This window comes from Saccopteryx leptura, chromosome 12 (assembly GCF_036850995.1).
Source record: "Saccopteryx leptura isolate mSacLep1 chromosome 12, mSacLep1_pri_phased_curated, whole genome shotgun sequence".
NCBI classification, from domain to species: Eukaryota; Metazoa; Chordata; class Mammalia; order Chiroptera; family Emballonuridae; genus Saccopteryx; species Saccopteryx leptura.
The window spans coordinates 5,501,158-5,523,280 of NC_089514.1; the positions used below are offsets into that span (position 1 = coordinate 5,501,158).

The 22,123-nt window shown below is 46.5% G+C and overlaps 1 protein-coding gene and 1 non-coding gene across 2 annotated transcripts in view; both read left to right on the top strand.

Annotated features, from left to right (window-relative positions):
- The window catches only part of IMMP2L (inner mitochondrial membrane peptidase subunit 2), a 662,788-nt gene that overhangs the window by 579,128 nt on the left and 61,537 nt on the right, over window positions 1-22,123 (top strand). The gene's annotated exons all lie outside the window — the stretch shown is intronic.
- Window positions 11,784-11,859, top strand: TRNAA-GGC (transfer RNA alanine (anticodon GGC)). Its single transcript has one exon. It is a non-coding gene; the product is annotated as a tRNA-Ala (tRNA).

Here is a 22,123-nt window from a genome sequence, read left to right on the forward strand (position 1 = left end):
ACATGGAAATCACCAACGTGTTTACTACCTAGGTGGCTGCGAAGATATACGAGTGTATACAAAGTATATAGGACAGTGGCTGGCTCGTAATTAGGGCCTCGGTGCGCAATGGATAGGCAAGAGCAGGATAATCACTATTATCAACTGGCAGGATTTTAGTGCGACACGGGGGATGTTGAAAATAATCACACCAATTTTATAGGTGAGGGAAAGGCAGCCCAGAATTCTTAAGATATTCAAGCATGTGCACCTAGCGACAAGTTTGAGCCTCTAGGGTTGATTGGCGTGGTACACCGGTTACTGCTCTTGGTAAAGTCAGACCTTGTGCCTTCATGAGGAAGTTAAGCAAAAATGTACTTTTAATTGATAATTAGTATGTCTTACATACAATAGAATTGGAGATGTTGTGCTTTATTAACGAATTTGCCAATGGACAGAAGTTACTCTTTCTGTTTATTACTCCCAAGTCGAGCATGAACTATTATGGGTGTGAGTGTATATTAAATAATATATGACTAATATAATTATGACGTTATTTACATATGTCTAGATGATGACATTTAGTAGTTACTCAGTAGTAGTTTGCAGACTGCCCAGTATTCAATGGGAAATAAAGCACCAAGATACCGCTAAGATACTTCCTTGATGTAACTTCAATTTGATACTATTTTCTGATTTATTAGGTAAATTAAAACTCCTAGTTTAAGAAGAGATTTTCTTGTTCTGTAAGTTTGCAAACATAAAATACTAGACCCCAGGCTGCAGTTATTGAACCCTCGTGCGTTTCCACACAACACTGACAGCACCGCAGAATAGTATTTAATAACACTCGAGTTTCCTATAAAATATTTCCACCTGCAGAGCTGAGAGCATTTCATAAATATAGATGCTGTTAATCAAAGACTTGAATAAGTTGATGGATTTTGTATTTATACCCTGAAGATAAGTAGACTTGGATTCTTATTAGATTTGTGCAGTCTACTTTAGGAGGGAAGGTGGAAGGGATAAGAACGAACACAGATTTTTATCATCTGCCCATAATAAGTGGTGCCAGGTGGAGTATTGCGAGCCGCACCACAAACAAACAATCCCTGATCAGCAGGCACGACACGTGAAGCGCTAAGATAAGGAACGGCAAACTAAACAAAACAAAATGAACGCTAAGTTAAATATTTGTTAAGTGTCATAGAGAAATTAAGAGGAAAAAAACCAGAACTGATCCAAATAATACACTTGTACAGCCTTCATTTAAGCACATCATGAAATTGAATAGTTATAGGATAGAGTTTATCATGATTTAATTGGGGGTTTTGTTCTCTTCTTCTTCCTTTTATGTTATCAGTCATTTTTGCATTCTGGGTTCTTTTACCTTTATTAAAATAGATTTTTTTTTTTCCTGACCAAGTGGTGACACAGTGGATAAAGGGTTGGCCTGGGGTGCTGAGGACTCAGGTTTGAAACCCCAACATTGCTGGCTTGAGCGTGGGATCATAGACGTGACCCCATGGTCACTGGCTTGAGCGTGGGATCATAGACGTGACCCCATGGTCACTGGCTTGAGCCCAAAGGTCACTAGCTTGGAGCCCAAGGTCGCTGGCTTGAGCGTGGGATCATAGACGTGACCCCATGGTCACTGGCTTGAGCCCAAAGGTCACTAGCTTGGAGCCCAAGGTCACTGGCTTGAGCGTGGGATCATAGACGTGACCCCATGGTCACTGGCTTGAGCCCAAAGGTCACTAGCTTGGAGCCCAAGGTCGCTGTCTTGAGCGTGGGATCATAGACGTGACCCCATGGTCACTGGCTTGAGCCCAAAGGTCACTAGCTTGGAGCCCAAGGTCGCTGGCTTGAGTGTGGGATCATAGACGTGACCCCATGGTCACTGGCTTGAGCCCAAAGGTCACTAGCTTGGAGCCCAAGGTCGCTGTCTTGAGCGTGGGATCATAGACGTGACCCCATGGTCACTGGCTTGAGCGTGGGATCATAGACATGACCCCATGGTCACTGGCTTGAGCGTGGGATCATAGACGTGACCCCATGGTCACTGGCTTGAGCGTGGGATCATAGACGTGACCCCATGGTCACTGGCTTGAGCGTGGGATCATAGACGTGACCCCATGGTCACTGGCTTGAGCGTGGGATCATAGACGTGACCCCATGGTCACTGGCTTGAGCGTGGGATCATAGACGTGACCCCAACATTGCTGGCTTGAGCGTGGGATCATAGACGTGACCCCATGGTCACTGGCTTGAGCCCAAAGGTCACTAGCTTGGAGCCCAAGGTCGCTGTCTTGAGCGTGGGATCATAGACGTGACCCCATGGTCACTGGCTTGAGCGTGGGATCATAGACATGACCCCATGGTCACTGGCTTGAGCGTGGGATCATAGACGTGACCCCATGGTCACTGGCTTGAGCGTGGGATCATAGACGTGACCCCATGGTCACTGGCTTGAGCGTGGGATCATAGACGTGACCCCAACATTGCTGGCTTGAGCGTGGGATCATAGACGTGACCCCATGGTCACTGGCTTGACCCCAAAGGTCACTAGCTTGGAGCCCAAGGTCGCTGGCTTGAGCCCAAGGTCGCTGGCTTGAGCAAGAGGTCATTCACTCTGCTGTAGCCCCCCAGTCAAGGCACAGATGAGAAAGCAATCAATGAACAACTAAGGAGCCGTCATTTATGAGTTGATGGTTTTCATCTCTCTCCCTTTCTGTCTGTCGGTCGGTCTTTTGTCTGTCTTCTGTCTCTCTCTTGCAACACACACACACACACACACACACACACACACACACACACAAAACCCCAAATCATTTTTTTTTTGTAGTGGGACATTTTTTTAAACACCTGAAAACTTGTTTAATCTTAATCCTTATTAATAGCATGCAAATAAAAACAATGACAAGAACATTTCATCCCTTAAATAATATTCAAAAAAATTTTAATATAGTGATGCTGAGAAGGTAGGAAAACAGGCATTCTTATTTTCTGCTAGTGCAGTGGGACATTTTATTGAGTCAAATCATTAGGGCCTAACTTACTAAAAAAAGAGAGAGAGAGAGAGAGAGAGAGAAAACCATCATACCATGTGGTTTAAGAAGTTCACCGAGACTATCTGACCACCTCACGCTGCTGCCGCTGCGACTGCTTTTGTTACTTGGTGATCTGGGTGCCATGAGTTTGCCCAAGTGCATGAAAAAAAGTCTTAAAAAAGTAGATGAAAGCAACCTTTCATCAACGCATTCCTGGAGCACTTTCCTCACCTCGACCGTGCCTTCTCCCCCAGACCTCCTGAGCACACGTCCCCTGTCCCTAAGGGGGCACACGAGGGTGTCAGCCAAACCACGAGCCCTGGAGGTTCATGTAGTGTCCGTATCTCACACCAGCTGCTTCCGCTCCACGGCCTCTCTCCCTCCCATCGCGGTCTCATGCCTTGGCCCCTCTCTGCCAGCCCACGTGTAGAAACACGGTGCACCATTTCTGTGACATAGGAATCACTCCCCACGGAGGAACAACACGAGGGGAATCTGGACTGTTGCCTGACCATTCACCTAGAGCCGGTCCTGGAGAGCCTCGAGTGGAATTGAAATGCAGCCATTTCCTCATTTCAAGCAGAGAGAGCCCAATCCCGCCACTGAAATCGGGGTGCTGTCTGTTTTATTGGAGATGTGATGTTTTTTAGTTAATCTCCACTCAAAAGCATAAAAAGAATTTAGGTTCTGAATTAAGTCTAGGAAATATATATATTTTTTCTGTCTAAGAAGTTAGCTTGGATGAAATCATTTTATGAGGAGGCAGCACACTTAAATTTTTCCTTCGGGTATAATTTTAAAGTGTTCTTTTTTTTTTTTTCATCTTAAACTCAAATTTTAAAAAAGCACTAAAAATGTACTTTAGCAGAGAGTTAGTAAATATTACATTAGCCTAGGGCAGTATCTATGTGGAAATGAAGAAATACTTGAGTATTTACTTGAGGTTTTTGATCTTACCATGCAGAATTGAAATCTTTAGCTCCTGTCTCTACAGTTAACTAGAGTAATAATCCTCTCTCTGTGCCCCTGGCAGCTCCACATGCATCTAAAAATCTTTTAACTTGATGTTTTTAAATAATGCAAAATCTACTGACAAGAGTTATTTCACTCAGGAAAGACCCAAAGTCATTCTGCAAGTTCCTTTTTCCTGCGAAAACGACCCGATCGAAAAGGGAAGATAGCTTGACCTTACTGTTTCCTCCAACAGGAAAGGAAATTTCAGTTTACAAACGAGAATTAGTTACTGGATGAATTGCAAAAGGAAGATGGCTTGCAGAGGTAGGAAAAGTCCGCAGGCACCTCTGTTTCCTTCCTGCCTGTTGATCCGTGTGGCTTCGTCACGAGGTATTTGACCCCGGAAGGAGAGGGTCCCGTGAAAATGAAAGGGTCAACACGGGGCCACAGAGGATGTCTCCCTAACTTTCTCAGGCTCGTGTTGCTGTAGGTCTCCTGAGGGGGGGGGGAGTCACTAAGCTAGCCTGTCTGCAATCAGAAGAAGGCAGTCCCATTTGAAAACACCTGTTATGTGAGTATACATATATTTTGACATAATAAAACGAAGCTTCACAATGGATAGACTTGGCCTTTTCGGAAAGGAGATGTGCATAAGGAACTATAATCTGAATATAACATGTGGGTACGAATGGAAGAAAAATAAACAAAAACGTAATGGAGCGCATTATTGTTATTCCTTTGAAAAACAAACAACCAAACCGAAACCGCCTATGTGAGACCCCAGTAATTTCCAGGGCTATGTGTCAAGTCCGATGTCCCTCAGGGAGAGGACCCCACTTGCAGGTGAGTCAGGCTGTGGGCTCCTCCCTCCAGCTTGCAGCCCCGTGCTGAGAAGCCACCGCGTCCTCGGGCCGTGTCAGGCCCACTGCTGCCGTCGCCGTGGCCGGAGCACTGACGGGCAGCCGTGGAGGACAGCCCTCCCGTCCACGTGGACAAGGCAGCATCTCTTCTGAGGCTGCACCACAGCTAAGGGGTGCGGGAAGGGGCCCTAGTCCTCCCAGGACGCGAAGATTATTTCGGAGATTAATTAGCTCCTTTGGAAAGATACTCTATAGACTTCAGCCAATTGTTCCCTGAGTGCATTAGAGCCCCACTCTTCTGTCTGAAGGACTCACGGGGAGTCTTCCTAACTTACTGGGCTGGAAGCACTAGAAGAGCTCTGTGTGAATTCTCCCTCGTCCTTCTGAGCTGAAGACTGATACGTGAATTAATCACGGCTGCCATCATGTTTTGCCAAGCGAAGTGGCTGGCAGGCGAGTGAGAAGGAAAAAATCAAGAACGGCAAGGGAGAAGCAGAACGTGTTCAGCTGAGTGCCAGGAGTGAGCTGGAGGCTGGCGAGGCCAGGCAGTGAGGACGCCCGTTCTGGATGGCAGGTGCGTGAAAAAGATGTCACACCAGCCACCAACCTCATAGAGCCCCCCTTGATATGACTTTTCTTTGCTTTTTGGATGGTGCAAGACACGGCTCTTCTCCAGTGGGTGTGACATTGTCCGGAACTCCTGTCCCGGAAGGGAAGAGTGGCGGAGAGGAAGGGAAAGGTTCCTCTCACCGCAATCGATGACTTCGGGTGTGATGCCCTTGGGTAGCAGGGCTGAGGAGCCTGGTTGAACTGAGTTGTTTTTTTCTGTTTACAGCTCAAGAACTGTCCAATGGGTGAAGCCCTTAGTGTTTGTTGGAGAAATGCAGTAACTGTTTACTTCAGCCTTTGATGATATTTATTTTCACACTTGACTTCTTCAGGCAGAAACTGTTACATTATGTAATGCATCATGTACTTTATACAAAGTAATAATTACCTTTGGGTTAGGGACCTGCTTGTTGTTAATAAGGAGATATAACGTAGTCTTTTAAATAACATTGTATTATTAAAAGGTAGTATTTATTTTACACAATCCAGAGAACATCTGACCCAAAACAAGTTAAGGAAAATCATCCCTGAGTACTAGCCATCATCCTATTCTTAATTCCGTCCATAATCATAAACTAAAGGTGGTGTTTTGGTGCCCTTTCTAAATACAGGGGGTCCTTGGGTTAAAACACAGTTCCGTTCCTATGACAGTGACGTAACCCAAATTTTGGTGTAAGTTGAAACACACCCTAGTCTAAGTCATTTACCTATCCTAACACAATTGTAAAATCATAATCTAGAACATAAAAACACAGCTAAGCCATGGAAAAAGGAAAAGGACATAAACATACAGTACTGTAGTAACAGAAAAAAATGAGTGTAAAAAAATGTAGGATGCTAACAGCATAAGCTGAAACACTCACGTCCCAATTTTTTAAAGTTTTTTATGGGAGCGAGGGTCATAAACTTGAAACATGTCGAGACTGTCGTAACCTGAGGATCCCTCTACGTATGAAATGATAGGTGTGTATTTGTATGCATGACAGTATTTGTCACTGCTGCCACCTCAACGCCTAGAAGGGTGTCACACGCACATTTACGCCATCTGATTTGTTCTTAACATTATCTTAGTGTTTTCCTATGGACTTAACATACTATTATTATCTGTTAGACCAGGGATCCCCAAACTACGGCCCACGGGCTGCATGCGGCCCCCTGAGGCCATTTATCCAGCCCCCACCGCACTTCCGGAAGGGGCACCTCTTTCATTGGTGGTTAGTGAGAGGGAGTATAGTTCCCATGGAAATACTGGTCAGTTTGTTGATTTAAATTTACTTGGTCTTTATTTTAAATATTGTATTTGTTCCCGTTTTGTTTTTTTACTTTAAAGTAAGATATGTGCAGTGTGCATAGGGATTTGTTCATAGTTTTTTTTTTTTTTTGTAGTCTGGCCCTCCAATGGTCTGAGGGACAGTGAACTGGCCCCCTGTGTGAAAAGTTTGGGGACCCCTGTGCTAGACTATGAACAGGCCAACCCCATTCATTGGTAGGAATTTGCTCTATTCCTACCTACTCCCCAGTCTCCTCCTGAAATAATGATCTTCCTGGTGGGGGCTGGGAGGTGTGTGTGTGGGGGGGGAAGGGGGGTGAGAATACACGACGTGCAGTTGAAAATGGCCACCGGGCGTCTTTATCTAGAAGGAAGGCAGCGTGGCAGGCGGCCCCGCCCAGGCGGCAGGGGCAAGGTTCACGAGCCCGAGCCCGTCTGGGTGACTTCTCCCCGGGACTCCCGCGGGGGAGCGGCTGGCGGCTTCACCCGTCCCCGCACGTTTTCAGGAAGCCTCCACGTCTGATCGTGTCGAGGACGATGCATCAACGACACCCACAGATTGAAGTTTCAGAGAGGCCCTAATTAGCGTGTTGTTGCTTGGATGAAAACCGGGCGGAACCATATTTAGGTACAATTTCGAAACCGTTTCATCCCGTCTCCGCGCCTCTGGTTTCCCTTTTCAGCGGTCTCGTCAGCACCCCGCGCTTCGGAACGCTCGTCTCCGCGAGACGCAGAGAGAGCATTTAAGCTAACACTCAGCTGTTTGTTTGTTATGTTTTCAAACCTTTTTTGCAGCTTCTGTTTGGTATTCAGGGGAACGGTATAAAGCAAACCATCTGCCCTGCAGCGGCACGGGGGACTTACCTTTGGCTCTTCTCGGCCAAAGGCAGCCAAGTGCCCCAGCGCACGGCCCCAGACAGTTGCTCGGGTCTCAGACCATATGCTTTCCACAGGAATCCTCGAGCTGAGTCAATCAATAGTTCAGAAGATGCAATTCACCTTTTAGCGACTGCATTCGTTCATAAAGGGCTTCCCGCCCTGCCCGGTTGGCTCAGTGGTAGAGTGTCAGCCTGGCATGCAGAGGTCCTGGGTTCGATTCCCGGCCGGGGCACACAGGAGAGGTGCCTATCTGCTTCTCCACCCCTCCCCCTCTCCTTCCTCTCTGTCTCTCTCTTCCCCTCCCGCAGCCAAGGCTCCATTGGAGCAAGGATGGCCCGGGCGCTGGGATGGCTCCTTGGCCTCTGCCCCAGGCGCTAGAGTGGCTCTGGTCACAGCAAAGCGACACCCCGGAGGGGCAGAGCGTCGCCCCCTGGTAGGCGTGCCGGGTGGATCCCGGTCGGGTGCATGCGGGAGTCTGTCTGACTGTCTCTCCCCGTTTCCAGCTTCAGAAAAATACAAAAAAAAAAAAAAAAAAAAAAAAAAGGTTTCCCTAAAGTGAGGACACTTCTGATCCCCCGGCCCCTAGAGAGGGTGCTGTGGTTTATGTCGCCTGCGGCCAACCCTGCCGAAACCCTCGGTGAGAGTGGGGGGGTCCCGGCGTGAAATAAAGTGAAATTATTCTCAATGGCATGCATTTCAATAGAATTTTACAGCCCTGACTATGTCTTCAGATAGCTTTTGTCTCGATCCAAATATATATTTTAAGCAGATGTTGAGGGAGGAACATGGAGTGATATGTGGTCATTAAGGGTGAAAAGCTATTATTTTGCAACCTGTCCAAACCGTGGTGATCTTTTTTGTTTGTTTGTTTTTGTTTTCTTTTTTTTAAGGTAACATTAAAATCTTTTTGAGATATTTGAGCAAGCTTACTTGTACTTTTTCTTAAGCAAATCCTCGAGGCCGCGTGTAGCTACAGAAACCACTGCAGTCGTAACTCGCGGAGATGAAGCCGTGCGGGCGGTCCGCTGGGGCAGTAGTCGCCCTGGTCCCTCTGACTCAGATCCGGTTTGAAGGCAAAGCCAGAAAGAGGCAGCGAGTTAGCCAGGGGTCAGTTTCATGAGGGTGATGACAGGATTTGCTTATGGAATTTGAAAATCAGCTTTCTCCTAGGTCTGGATGACGCCTGAAGTGCCTCTCTCTCTCTCTCTCTCTCTCTCTCTCTCTCTCTATATATATATATATATATATATATATATATATACACACACATACATATATATATATATATACATTTAATGATCTCACCTTCTCCTGGGCCGGCCAACCTGCAGGGACAGCCTGCAGGGGAAGGGTGACGACCTGGCCCCGGGCACTTCCTGGCGTCCTGGACACTTCAGGGCCAGAGCTCCCAGCGCAGTCGTCTGACTTGCCCCTCCCCTGCCCACTGACTCTCCCCTCCCTCCCTCCCTCCCTCCCTCCCAGGTGAGGTCCCCACGGCGCTTGCCAATAAACATCCCGAACACTAAACAGTGTTTCAGAGTCTGTCTTTCTAGAGGCTGCACCCTGCGGCAGCCGTCACTCGGTCCCCTGTAGGTCCCTGTGACCAGTCCACCTGAGTCCAGGCTCTGCATCTGACACACGAGGTTGCAGAGCCGTCCCCAGGCCTCACGGTGGCTTTCCAACCCCCCACCCCTGTCTCTCTGGTCCTCACCCTGCCCTGCACAGCTCCTACTACAGACTCCTGTCCTGGGGAGTTGGTTCGTCTCGTCCCTACCCTCTTAACATGCCTCCAAGTGCTGTCCTTTATGTCCCTCGAGACTCGGGTCCTGACTGACCTACTTCAGGAAACCGTTCCCCCCGGAAAACCTCTGTGGAGCTGATCTTGACGTCCATGCCCCTAGTAATTATGTTAATAACCTGTACTTGTGCATAGCTCTGTAGCATCATGTGGGTCTGTCCTTCTATCTAGACTGTGACCTCCCTGCAGGCAGGGACCATCGCTTTAGTTGTCTGTGAGCAGAGAAATGGCCCAGAGACAGGCATCCATCCACCCATTGCACAGGGCTCAGCAGCGTGCCCCGGGGCCGTGTCAGATCCCCGTAGCCTTCCCTACGTGTCTTCGCACTTCAGTCTGTGTGCCGCTTCCCCCTCCTCTAGGGACAGGCTTTGTTCCTGGGTTTTCACCCTGTGCTTCTCAGGGCTGGCTTGCAAGAAAGCAGGTGTTCCATAAATACCTCCTGAAGAAGGAAACCTTGCCTACTTAGCGGTTTTTATGGCCCATAACAAAGAACATGCTGATAATATATATTCCGAATAGGAGACCATATCTTACCTTTTTATTCTACATTTCTCGGTATTTAGATGCGTCTAGTATCCAAAGGTAATGAGCTCTGCATAATCCAAATGTCTTACTGTGCGTTTATAAATAATATTACAAAATAATCCTCTGAAATATTAATTTGAAGTGAACTATATATAGCACAACGTGGAAAAAATATAATTACAAAACGTGGCATCATACCTACCAAACCACACACACACACACACACAAATTGTGTCCACACGGAAAAGGATTTCTTTGTTTTCACCGTACCGCCAACTTCATCTCAATTTCTGCATATTCGTGAAATCTCAGGAGATAATTATTAGTAATGTGAGCTTTTCATTTTAATTCTAAATCATCAAACTTCCTATCTATGCTGGGTGAGAGCAGGGAGTCTTACCTGGATCCACAGGTGGGCAAGGTCACTGGCTTGGGGCCAGGTCAGACTCGCTTTCACCCCCTTCACCACTGACCCGGCAAAGGATCTCTATCGGAGGGCCGCGGGTGTGTGCCCGGGGCTTTAGGGGTTTAGCAGAAAGGCAGAGATTTGCTGATCTTGGCCGCTGTGTACAACGAGACATTTCTGCCAAGTGAGAAGATCCTAAATCTGTGGGTTCGCTGCCTTTTATCCTGCCCAGCCCGTGAGCCCCAGTGGACAAGGCAATAATCCAACTGGTCGACCAGCGTGTCGCCGAGCCGGTATCCATTACCCAGTGTTTGGGGCCTTGCCAGTCCTCTGTGCCGGCAGTGGGAAGTTGTTCCTTACCGATACCTGTGCACAGGGAGGAGGTAGCTTCCATTTAGATCCAGAATGGGACCTTTTGGGATGTGACCAGCCATGTGCTACCTCCCTCAGACCTTTCAGGACATGACTAGCCATGTGCTACCTCCTTCAGACCATTTGGACGTGACTAGTCATGTGCTACCTCCCTCAGACCTTTCGGGACATGGCTAGCCATGTGCTAACCTCCTTCATACTTTCAGAGGGTTCACAACGGAAATGGTTGAAGAGAGGGAAGTTGCTTTCACATTCTATGACCCTATTCAATTCTCCGATTCTGGCTAGAATTTTAAGTAGCATGAATAAAGAAGAAGGTGAGTCCTTTTCTTACCCCATCCTGTAGGGTGCTATTAAAGGACATCGCTGTTGCTTTTTTTCGGGGGTGGTGGTGGAGGAAGCAATCCTTCAGAATCTCAGTCAAGTAACGTGGTCGTTATTAGAACAACTACAGCAACAAAGGAAAAGTCAGGCACCTGGTGGCAAAGTCCAGTTTTGAGATCGAGGTCTACAGGGCATAGTTCTCATCTGGGCAGTTTGAGTCAAGGTCATACAAGCAGAAGGTGTCAAGGCTCCGTCTGAGCAAAAACAACAGATTTAAGCAGCAACACGCCCCTCCAGGGGCAACTGCGTCAGCTACGTAAATAGCGGATAGTGTGTGCGGGGCGCCATGTTGGAGGGTATGCACGGTTTCGATTTTCTAGCCAGACCTAGGAAACTGGCGGAGACCATGGACGGGCACCATTGTTGGCTCTGGACAGCAGGGTCAGAGAGCTACAGGGAAGTGCTGACAGCATGCTGTGGTCCATATAGAAAGCCAGTCTTCTAAACTGCAGCTCTGAGCCATGTGCTGTGATTTCACTTGATTGGGTTTTGTTTGTTTGTTTGTTTGTTTTAGTGTTTGACCCACCCTGCCAATGAAGGCACCTCATGACCCGTGGCCCCACTGATGGTGTAGCTGGCCAGTAGGCAACAGAACAGGCCAAGTTCATCTTGGGGTCACTTCTTCATTCTACGTCGCTGGCATTCTGCCCTTACCAACTGCACCCACTAGAGTCCCCCTTTTAAAAACTGGTTTTGAGCCCTGGCCAGTTGGCTCAGTGGTAGAGCGTCGGCCTGGCGAGCGGAAGTCCCGGGTTCGATTCCCGGCCAGGGCACACAGGAGAAGCGCCCATCTGCTTCTCCACCCCTCCTCCCCTCCTTCCTCTCTGTCTCTCTCTTCCCCTCCCGCAGCCGAGGTTCCATTGGAGCAAAGATGGCCCGGGCACTGGGCATGGCTCCTTGGCCTCTGCCCCAGGCGCTAGAGTGGCTCTGGTCGCGGCAGAGCGACGCCCCGGAGGGGCAGAGCATTGCCCCCTGGTGGGCAGAGCGTCACCCCTGGTGGGCGTGCCAGGTGGATCCCGGTCAGGCACATGCGGGAGTCTGTCTGACTGTCTCTCCCCATTTCTAGCTTCGGAAAAATACAAAAAAAAAAAACACACACACACACACACAAAAAGAACTGGTTTTGATATCCTCAGATCTGGACCTTTATTTCTGAATTCTAACGTTTGGGCAACCAGGTGGTACACGTCCAGTTAGCAAACACCGCGGGCTCTATTCTGAGCGATTCTCTGCAAAGACCTCCACCTCGGATTGACTGCTGTCTAGCGAGTGCCTCCAGCATCGAGGGGAGGCAGCCAGCATTCGAGATGGGTGACATTCTATCTGTCCCTCTACGTTGTTTCCGAAGTTTACCTGCGTTAACAAAACTCACTGGCAGGAAACGATTGTGCCCGTATCACCCCTTTGGGCTCCTCCCTGCAGGACAGACATTCTCTGCTCCTGTCCCCAGCCGGCTGTCCGGCCGGGCTCTCCCCTAAGTGGTGACAGGCAGGTGTCCCCCACTGCTGGCAACTGTGCAGTTGAGGGGTAGGAGAAGGGTTAGAGGGCTCAGTGTGGTTGCACAGAGAAGCCCCATGCTTTTTTTTTTTTTCTTAAGCTGGAAATGGAGACAGTCAGACAGACTCCTGCATGTGCCTGACTGGGATCCACCCAGCACGCCCACCAGGGGCGATGCTCTGCCCACCAGGGGGCGATGCTCTGCCCCTCTGGGGCGTCGCTCTGCCGCAACCAGAGCCACTCTAGCGCCTGGGGCAGAGGCCAAGGAGCCATCCCCAGCGCCCGGGCCATCTTTGCTCCAATGGAGCCTCGGCTGCGGGAGGGGAAGAGACAGAGAGGAAGGAGGGGGGGTGGAGAAGCAAATGGGCGCCTCTCCTATGTGCCCTGGCCGGGAATCGAACCCGGGTCCCCCGCACGCCAGGCCGATGCTCTACCGCTGAGCCAACCGGCCAGGGCCGAAGCCCCATACTTTTTAAAGAAATGTTTTAATTGATTTTAGAGTGAGAGAGAGGGAAAGAGACAGACATTGATTTGTTGTTCCACTTACTTTTTTATGTATTCACTGGTTGATTCTGGTATGCGCCCTGACTGGGGATCAAACCCACAACCTTGGTGTGCCGAGGTGGCAATCTAAGCCACTGAACTACCCAGCCAGGGCGCGAGCCATATGCTTTGATCAGCTTTCTCGGTAATAAAGCTGACATTTTGATTTTCTTCTTTGTCTATATCTTTCGGTCGGTTCCAAACTAGAAGACAAAAATCATTTTTAATTCCTGGCCACTGAAAACTCAAAAATAGGAAGTAGGAAGGACAAAGTCTGGAGGATGGAGAGACACACACACTCACACACACAAACACTCACACACACACATGGATATATAAGCCTACCAGAATAATGATCACTAAAGATAGTACAGTAAGAGTTTCATTTATACTTCTGGGGGAGAGAGGAAGGAAAGTCACTACCCAATATTTTAAGAAAACTGAGTGTCCTAATAGAGTAAAAGAGTCATAACTTCCAGAAGAGAGGAGCAGTTTGGGGAGGCTCGTTCTTCCTGCTCCGGGAGCCCCAGGTTGGCGTGACCCATTTTAACGGTGGCTCCCTACAGAGTTGTACTTCTCCTCACGATGTTTCAGTATCTGACATTTCTCTTCAGCCCCGGCCAGCCGCTGCCCTACACGTCTGTTTTCATTTATGTGCATGTTGTTGGGAGTAAGACGTGCAAGTACTGAATTCTTTGTACGGAGTGGTTCCGTGTTGGGGGTATAGCGCAGTTTCCCCTCCCGGAGTATCTGTAGGTGTTCTGAAGACCCTTGTCTGCCTCCGTGGGCAGGAGTCGTCTGTGCCATTTTCAGATGGCTTGCCTGCCAGGTGCCAAGGCTGCCCATCTTCAGGATGTCCAGTCAGGCCGTCTGTGCAGGCGGGGGGTCATTTCCTATTCCCCCTATCAGGACTGAAGCTCCACGAGGTCAAGGGTTTTGCCCAAGTTGGTCATTGCCCCTTACTAGCACCTAGAACCCGGCGCGTAGAGCAGGGGTCCCCAAACTTTTTACACAGGGGGCCAGTTCACTGTCCCTCAGACCGTTGGAGGGCCGGACTATAAAAAAAAACTATAAAAAAATCCCTATGCACACTACACATATCTTATTTTAAAGTAAAAAAAACAAAACGGGAACAAATACAATATTTAAAATAAAGAACAAGTAAATTTAAATCAACAAACTGACCAGTATTTCAATGGGAACTATGGGCCTCTTTTGGCTAATGAGATGGTCAATATGCTCCTCTCACTGACCACCAATGAAAGAGGTGCCCCTTCTGGAAGTGCAGCGGGGGCCGGATGAATGGCCTCAGGGGGCCGTAGTTTGGGGACCCCTGGCGTAGAGGCTACTGAGAGAAACATTTCGAGAGAATGCCCGAGTGGGCGAGCGCACGTTCCTAGATGAATCTTCTTGTCGGGTTTGGCACCTTCGAAAGTTATGTCACAGGCATAAGCCATTCACACGTGATTTGTACATCGCCTCTGGATGAGGGCATCATTTTGAGACTTCCAGGGAATGATGGCAAGAATTAAGAGGTGAAATAACTGGGTGGGTCTCCTACTGCCTGGTGCCGAGTTCATCCTTAGCAACCTGACGACTACTGAAAATGGATCTTTATTTGAGAGACTCCCTCAATAAGAAATTGCTAGAAATCAAGTGTTCATGCCTTTTCCCCACCCTCCAGTGTGCTCAGTGAGCAGCAGTTCGGTTGCTCAGGAGACAGGACTACAATCAAGGGATAAAAGCTGTAAGAAATTAATGCGGGAGCCTTAGCAAAGTACCTTTCCATACTCTGAACTCGTCTCACCTGTTAGGAAAGAGGGCAGGTTAACAGGTGAGAGGCAGGTTAGGAAAGAAGCAGGAAGTTGATACTTCCCTGGGGGGCGTCCTGAAACATTAGGCATTAATGTCGAGGGAAGCACTTTCAGATTCTCAAGACACTCCAGGTTCACAGTGTCATTATCCCGCTCACGCTGACAAATACAAACTCCACTTCCCTTTCCTCTCTGATAAGTCACTCCTTACTGATTTGCCACGTCAAATAATACTCTGTTTTCTCACACATCTTTTTTTTTCTTCTTCTTCTTTTTCTGCTTTAGAGTAAGAAAGCAATTTCCCGGCAAGGCGAGAATATGATCACGGTGGAATATTATGCTAGATAGCCTGAGTTTTTTCTGTGATGAGCAGTCCAGATTCTGCTGCCAACGTACAAAGCTGTGTTTTTTTTTTTCACCACACTAGGTTTTTGGCTCTTGGTGGTGGGGAGACGTGCCCGATTAAGAGGAAGCCTGTGTGTTAATAATGCCCAATGTGCCCTCGGGCGGCTCCCTCATTTCACGCAGAGGTGGGAACAAGGTGGCCTCGTGGAGAGTGACATGCGTCATGTCTCAGTTGGCAGGAAAACAGCATTCAGTGATGAAATATCCCTGCTGTGAATCTCATTAATTGTTCACCAATTTGTGGTGCCTTTATTTATATTTGCAGACTGAAAGACAAGCTCACCGCAGTGTCTTATATGTGGCTTATATTGTACTTAGGGTTCAGTCTCGCTTTGAGCCATGAAAGTTCTCTGGTAGAAGAGCGTTGAGGGGCTGGTGTGTTGGTACCCAAACCAGCTTCTATAGCCGGGACCCCCCAAAACAGAATGCTTCCTCCTCTTTTCCATTTTCCAGTGAAGGTAGCAAATGTCACCAAACCACAGCCCCAGTGTAAGCCCATTCTATTGACAGCGTCTTTGCTGTAAAAAGATAGGACAAAGCTATGTGACCTGTCAGGTGTTTCCAAAGGCCTAATGCTCTAAAAATTATAATGTTTTGCTAGCAATTAAATGTTTTTACATGTCAAAGGGCAACTGGAAAACCCATCTGGTGGTTGTTTTTTTTTTTTAGTCAAAAGAGATCTATTTAGATTCAAATAACCATGTCATTTATTTGATCTAATTTATTAAAAAAAATAAATCTAGGGACATGAGACTAAAATAAGCATTTTTTTAATGTGGCTGTTTTTATCATGGAATTTTTGAGCCACTATAAAAATATGTGTTAGCTAAAACATATTTTTAGGTAATATGCAAACATATGGCAGTATTTCTAATAAATATTCTTTATGTGAATTCATCGTTTTTACCTACAAAAGGACTTCTATGTCAAGGTCCGGGCCACCCGGTGGAAAATGTGAAACACACGTTAGCCTTTCTCTTTCAAGGAACCTGAAATATCTTGGACAAACTAGACAGAAACATGTAAAAAAGAGAGAGAGAAATATCCATATACAATCGACAAATTATGTGCTACACACTAGCGCTCTCTGTAGATCAGAGTAAAGAAGTGTTACTGGGGTATTTTCTATATTACTTAAGGTTCTTACTCATAATAAGCCCGTGATGGCAAACCTTTCTATAAATACTGCCCATTTTTGCAGTGCTGGTCAACCTGGTCCCTCCCGCCCACTAGTGGGTGTTCCAGCTTTCATGGTGGGTGGTAGCAGAGCAACCAAACAGCGCTGTGATTGGCCCACCATGAAAGCTGGCATGCCCACTAGTCGGCGGGAGGGACCAAGTTGACCAGCACTGCAAAAGTGGGCGGTTTTTATAAAAAAGGTTCGCCATCACGGTAATAAGCACACAGTGGTGTGGCTTCTGGGTCAGATCAAGCATCTTCACAATGAGCTGAAGCCATTGTGGTATACAGTGACTTGGCAGTGATGCATAAGCTTTCCCGTGATGGGCGACCCAACGCCATCTTGCAGAATCTGCGGTAGGAGGGAGTGGCAGACATGAAGTCCCTCTCATGTTTCCCCTCTTCCTCCGATGATGTGTCTACTGTTAAAGGGAGAGCCGCAGGGAAAATTCAAGGCCATACGGCCTGTTTTTGCTCTTCCAATTTGTCGTGTAGTCGTCATACGGAAAAGATCTCCCCGGTTCTTTTCCGCTGGAGAGGGCGAGAGCATCTGACGTTCAAGTTCACTGGAACCATCTGTAAGGCCAGCCGCACCAATGCGGTCATCACCAACAGAATGAGACATACTTAGTAAGATGTCATCCTATTGAAAAATAACAATCAAAAGTTATCACGTTATCAATAGAAGATTATTATACTGGTGCAAAATTATTTTTTTCTTATTTTTTTTGGTGCAAAAATTTAAAAATTTGGTCAGCTTTGTTTCAAGGATTAAAACACATGCTTTCATTTTTAATCTATTTTTATTAATAGCTTTTGGTATAAAAAAAAGAGAACAACTTCAGATATAATTGAAAATTCTGACTTTTTCCTCTACTTGCTGTAATTTTAACACCAGCATTTAACTTATCGTATCTGATTCAAATCCCCTAAAATGACTGTAGCATGAAACTGATGACAAATTGATTTTATTTCTGATTAAATACAGCTGCTAATGTCACGTTTTAGAAAATATATTATGACTCTGTTTCTAGTATCCTGTTTAAAAAGTAATATGATTTTATGTTAAGTTGGGAATATGATTACAATTTTAAAACTTACGTTTCTGATTTCCAGCAGGGACGTAGACAGGTGTGAGCACACACACTAGGCTCCAGGTAAGGGGCTATTTGGCTTCCCGCCCTGCACTTTGTACCTGTATGGCCCTACGGGAATGAGGTCATACAGCTGACCTCAGACCTGCCTTGCAGGGTGCTTGTATGAAGTTATCAGGTTGCATGTCGATGACCATGTCCACAGCAAAGCAACATTCAGTTATAAGAAAAAGATAGTGACCTCTACAAATTAAAGTATTACAATAAAGTTTCCACAGGGGAGTTGTTTGCCTACCTTCCTTTTGATGAGTTCCTGGTGACTATTTTAAGCCATTTTCTTTCCTTCATCTGCATCAGGGGTTGGCCAACAACAGCCCATGGGCAAAACGCAGCCGACCTCCTGTTTGGTGGTCAAGTGTCACCCGGACACAGCCAAGCTCATTCGTGTGGGTGTGGTCTGTGGTTGCTCTCACACCATTCTGACAGAGACAAATACTGGCAGCAGGGACCATGGGGCCCTACAATATTTACTATCTAGTTCTCTACCAAGAAAGTTTACTGACCTCTGATCTAACTGACCATTTTTAGCTGAATCACATTTAAGGAAGAATAGTGAAAGGTCAATTTTTCTGTTATTCTAAAAGAAAATTTGAATTTCGCCCTTTAAGATCACATTCAACAAAGTATCATTCAACCTAGGTCAGTGACCATGTTCCTCCGTTTGGTTCTTTGGCCTCGATCACGCTTTTAGGCATTACATTATTATGCACTCTTTCAATAGGAAAGTTGGACCTTGTCAATGAACAAGTCAGGAGGAAAAGAAAGATCTCTGACACCTCATTGGCCTCCCTCATGGATAGCCACTTTGCGACTGGTGAGGATCCCAGAGGAATGAGTTGACTGAGAGGCTTTGGCATGGTTTAGAGAGTAAGACAGGCATGTGTAGAACAAGGGTCACATCAGCTTTCTGTAAAGTCTTTTTATGTTGAGCAGCATCATCTCTTCAGACTAGAGTCAAAGTGGACTCTTCTTAAATTAGCCTTTCTCCAACAGATGGATTATATCAGATTACTCGAATTAAGAATTAATAGTATTAACCACAGTAACTCTTCCATGATGTAGTATATCTCATGTCAGTGCAAGGGTAGCACTTTTTAATGCTTTATATTGTAACTGTTAAAAAAATTGGTGTTAATTAATGACCATCATATATATATATTTATATGCGCATATGTATATACATATACATCTTACATACGCACTTGGAAGTAATTACAACATTAAGTAATGGTTCACATTAAAAAGGAATGTGAGGCCTGACCTGTGGTGGCGCAGTGGATAAAGCGTCAACCCGGAAACACTGAGGTCGCCGGTTCAAAACCCTGGGCTTGCCTGGTCAAGGCACATATGGGAGTTGATGCTTCCTGCTCCTCCCCCTTCTCTCTCTCTCTCTCTCTCTCTCTCTCTCTCACTCCTCTCTCTCTCTAAAAAAAAAAAAATCAATAAATAAAATATTTTAAAAAGGAATGTGAAAGGAGGTTACTCAAATTTTACCCAAGCAAAGAGAGAGGAAAAATTGGTTCACATGATGGAGAATTATGTGCTTTCCACTTAGAAATGTCTTCAGGTTTTCTCAAGAACCAAGCAGCATTCTCTGAGCTGTTTCCTTCTGGCCATAGAGAAAACAGTGTTTTCTTCACTATTTTTTATAGATGAGATAGTTTCTATTTCCATTGCTAAAAGCAAATTTTTATCCCTATGATTAGATTTTGGCAATAAAATACTAAAATAGGAAAAGTAGCATTAACACAAGCATACATGCAAGCATATATATGTATATATATGTGTATATAAATATGTATGTGTGTGTGAGAGAGAGAGAGGGAGGGGGAGAAAGAGAGAGAGAGAGAGAGAGAGAGAGAGAGAGAGAGATATGCCTATTTGAGGGGCATGTGGCCCTATGCAGAATAAGTTGGAGTTAACTAGAAAAAAGAAGGAAAAGATTACAGCCCGGGCAGAGAGCCTGCCATGAACTTGTGGAGGGAGGGAGCCAACGACTCCCAGCTCCTAAGAGAAAGCGAGGGGCGTGGGCGGCGGGGGGAGGGGCGTGGGCTGCGGGGGGGGGGGGGGCGTGGGCGGCAGGGGCGGGCAGGGAGAGGGGGGGAGGTCAGTGCAGGGTAAGGCTCTGCGGTGCGGTCTGATGGGCAACAGGAGCCACACTGATCATTCAAGTTTCTATTAGCCCCATTAAGACGTTAAAGGACATGAAATCAATTTTCATGTTTTATTCAGCCCAGTGTTTTCACACTCCCATTCCAACCAGCCGTCAGTATTAGACACTGAGATACTGCACTGGGCCTTCCGTCCCGTCCCTGAAGATCCAGCCCGTTTTCTCATCACAGCGCGTCTGCCTTCAGCCACGGCCGCCGCCTCGGGTGACGTCACTCCAGAGGTCTGGTTCTCAGCCTCTCTGTGCGAATAAATAAATAGATATAGGTCCTGAAGGGACTACCTTCTCAGACTGCCTTACAGGCGTTCAAAACAGTGAAAATATATATATATATATATATATAGTGTTCAAAGGACTTGTATAGTTCATACAGGTGCCTTTCCGTCTGTTCCCTCTCCCCAACTGGGCTGCATTAACACCTTGGAGCAAACAACATATTGTCGGGAAAGGAAGCTGTCACGTTGAAAATGCTGAGGTAAAGCCTCCTGAAATTGTCAGGCTCACAGGACAGGTTAGAATCTTATCCTGTTTGATTCTGATCCCCCCCCCCTCCCCCGAAGCTCCCCTCCCCGCCAACTGTTCATTCTAATTTAAAATAGTCATGGTCTTTCTTGGAAAGTATGATCATCTTGAGAGTTAAAATCATGCCTGTCTACCTTGGGCTGAAGATACATGTTGAGGCCTGAGCTAGAAGCCCAGTGGGTGTCTCAGAACCTCCTTTCTGTATATGTAGGGACCGAAAGGCTGGGGGGGGGGTAAGGAGTCCTAGGGAAGCCAGACTGAAGGGAGCTGGGACCCCCCCCCTCCACCCTCCACCCTCCACCCCCTCCCAGGAGCTCACCGGGCTGACCGTGGCTACGGCATTCCTCGGGCCTCCTCTGTTCCACCCACAACCAGGCTGGAAAGACACTGGGATAACCAGCCAAGCTGTTCCTACTTCCTATTCAAAGGAGACGGCTGTAAATTAAATTGAACAAAGTGATTATTCTTCTTTATTAGAGAAGGGAATTTGATGTCTATTGCCTATTCATTCTGCACAGAAGTTGAAGGTCTACACAGCGTATCACCTTAGGTGTATAATTATCACGAAACTTCCTATGTGCTTTCTGTTATTATAATAAGCATAATTAAGTTGGCTGACTTCCCTTGTAATTATCTCTTTAAAGTTTTATTTGGGGCACAGGCTATTGTTAGTGTTTTATATGGGTCTGTTTTATTTTGGATGAAGATTTTTGACAATTCATAACGTGGCAGATAAGTTCCGTTTATATCTTGTACCAAATTATATTTGAAGGTGGAAAATGAATATTTTAGTTCATTTTAAGACTATAGTATGATAGATGCATAGTTTTCTTAGAATCAATTATAGAATATCTTTATCCTAGAAATAATATATTGAATCAATATTTGATATTATTGATAACAAGTGATATCCTAATGGCAAATTCAAATTCGGGAATTTATTTTTTGCCATTTTGAATTCAAGAGTAAGGAAAAACAATGCTTTTAATTCATTTTAAAATTATCAGAAAAACCAAATAATGCGCAGAGCTTAAATTGACTCATGTAGAATGAGAGCCACCTTATATGCTATGCCGAGAATTTTTCCTCGGCATAGTGAATAAAGACGTTCTACATTATCGGAGAAAAGAAAGCACATTTCTTCAACTGCTAATTCACTAAGTGGATGATTCTTCCAGCACAAGGTCAAATACATTACTGAGGGAAATGTACATACTTTTCGGCTTGCCCTGCATTCACGTCCAACACAGTGTTGTATAACTAAATGCCTCTTCAGTGATCCGTGAGTTCTTAGAAGAATCACGATCAATCATTAGCCTTACGTTCGACAAGGTTAACAAGGGGTGCGTATATACAGTTCTCACTTGCACCGTCTCAGTTTCCTAAATGAAAAGCCTGCGCCAGCATGTCATAAGCCCACAGGAATAGGAGCCGCGGTCCCAAGCAGCTTCTAAACTCAGGAAGGAGGCAGGGACTCTGAGGAGGAGGAGACAGACACACACAGAACCCCGGGCAGAGAGGAACCCGGGCGGGCACCGAGACACCTCCCTCTGTAAATGAGCTTTGCCCAGCTGAGTGTGGGTACAGAAAAGTCTCATTTCAATGCAGATGAGATTGAAGGTAAGACTTCTAGATTTTTTAATCAGCAGACACTTTCTCAGGAATTAGCTGCCCCCTTATTAATTACAGACCTCGGCGGGCACAAATGGAAGGTACAGCGGGTGGGCAGCCCAGGGAGAGGGGCAGAGAGGCC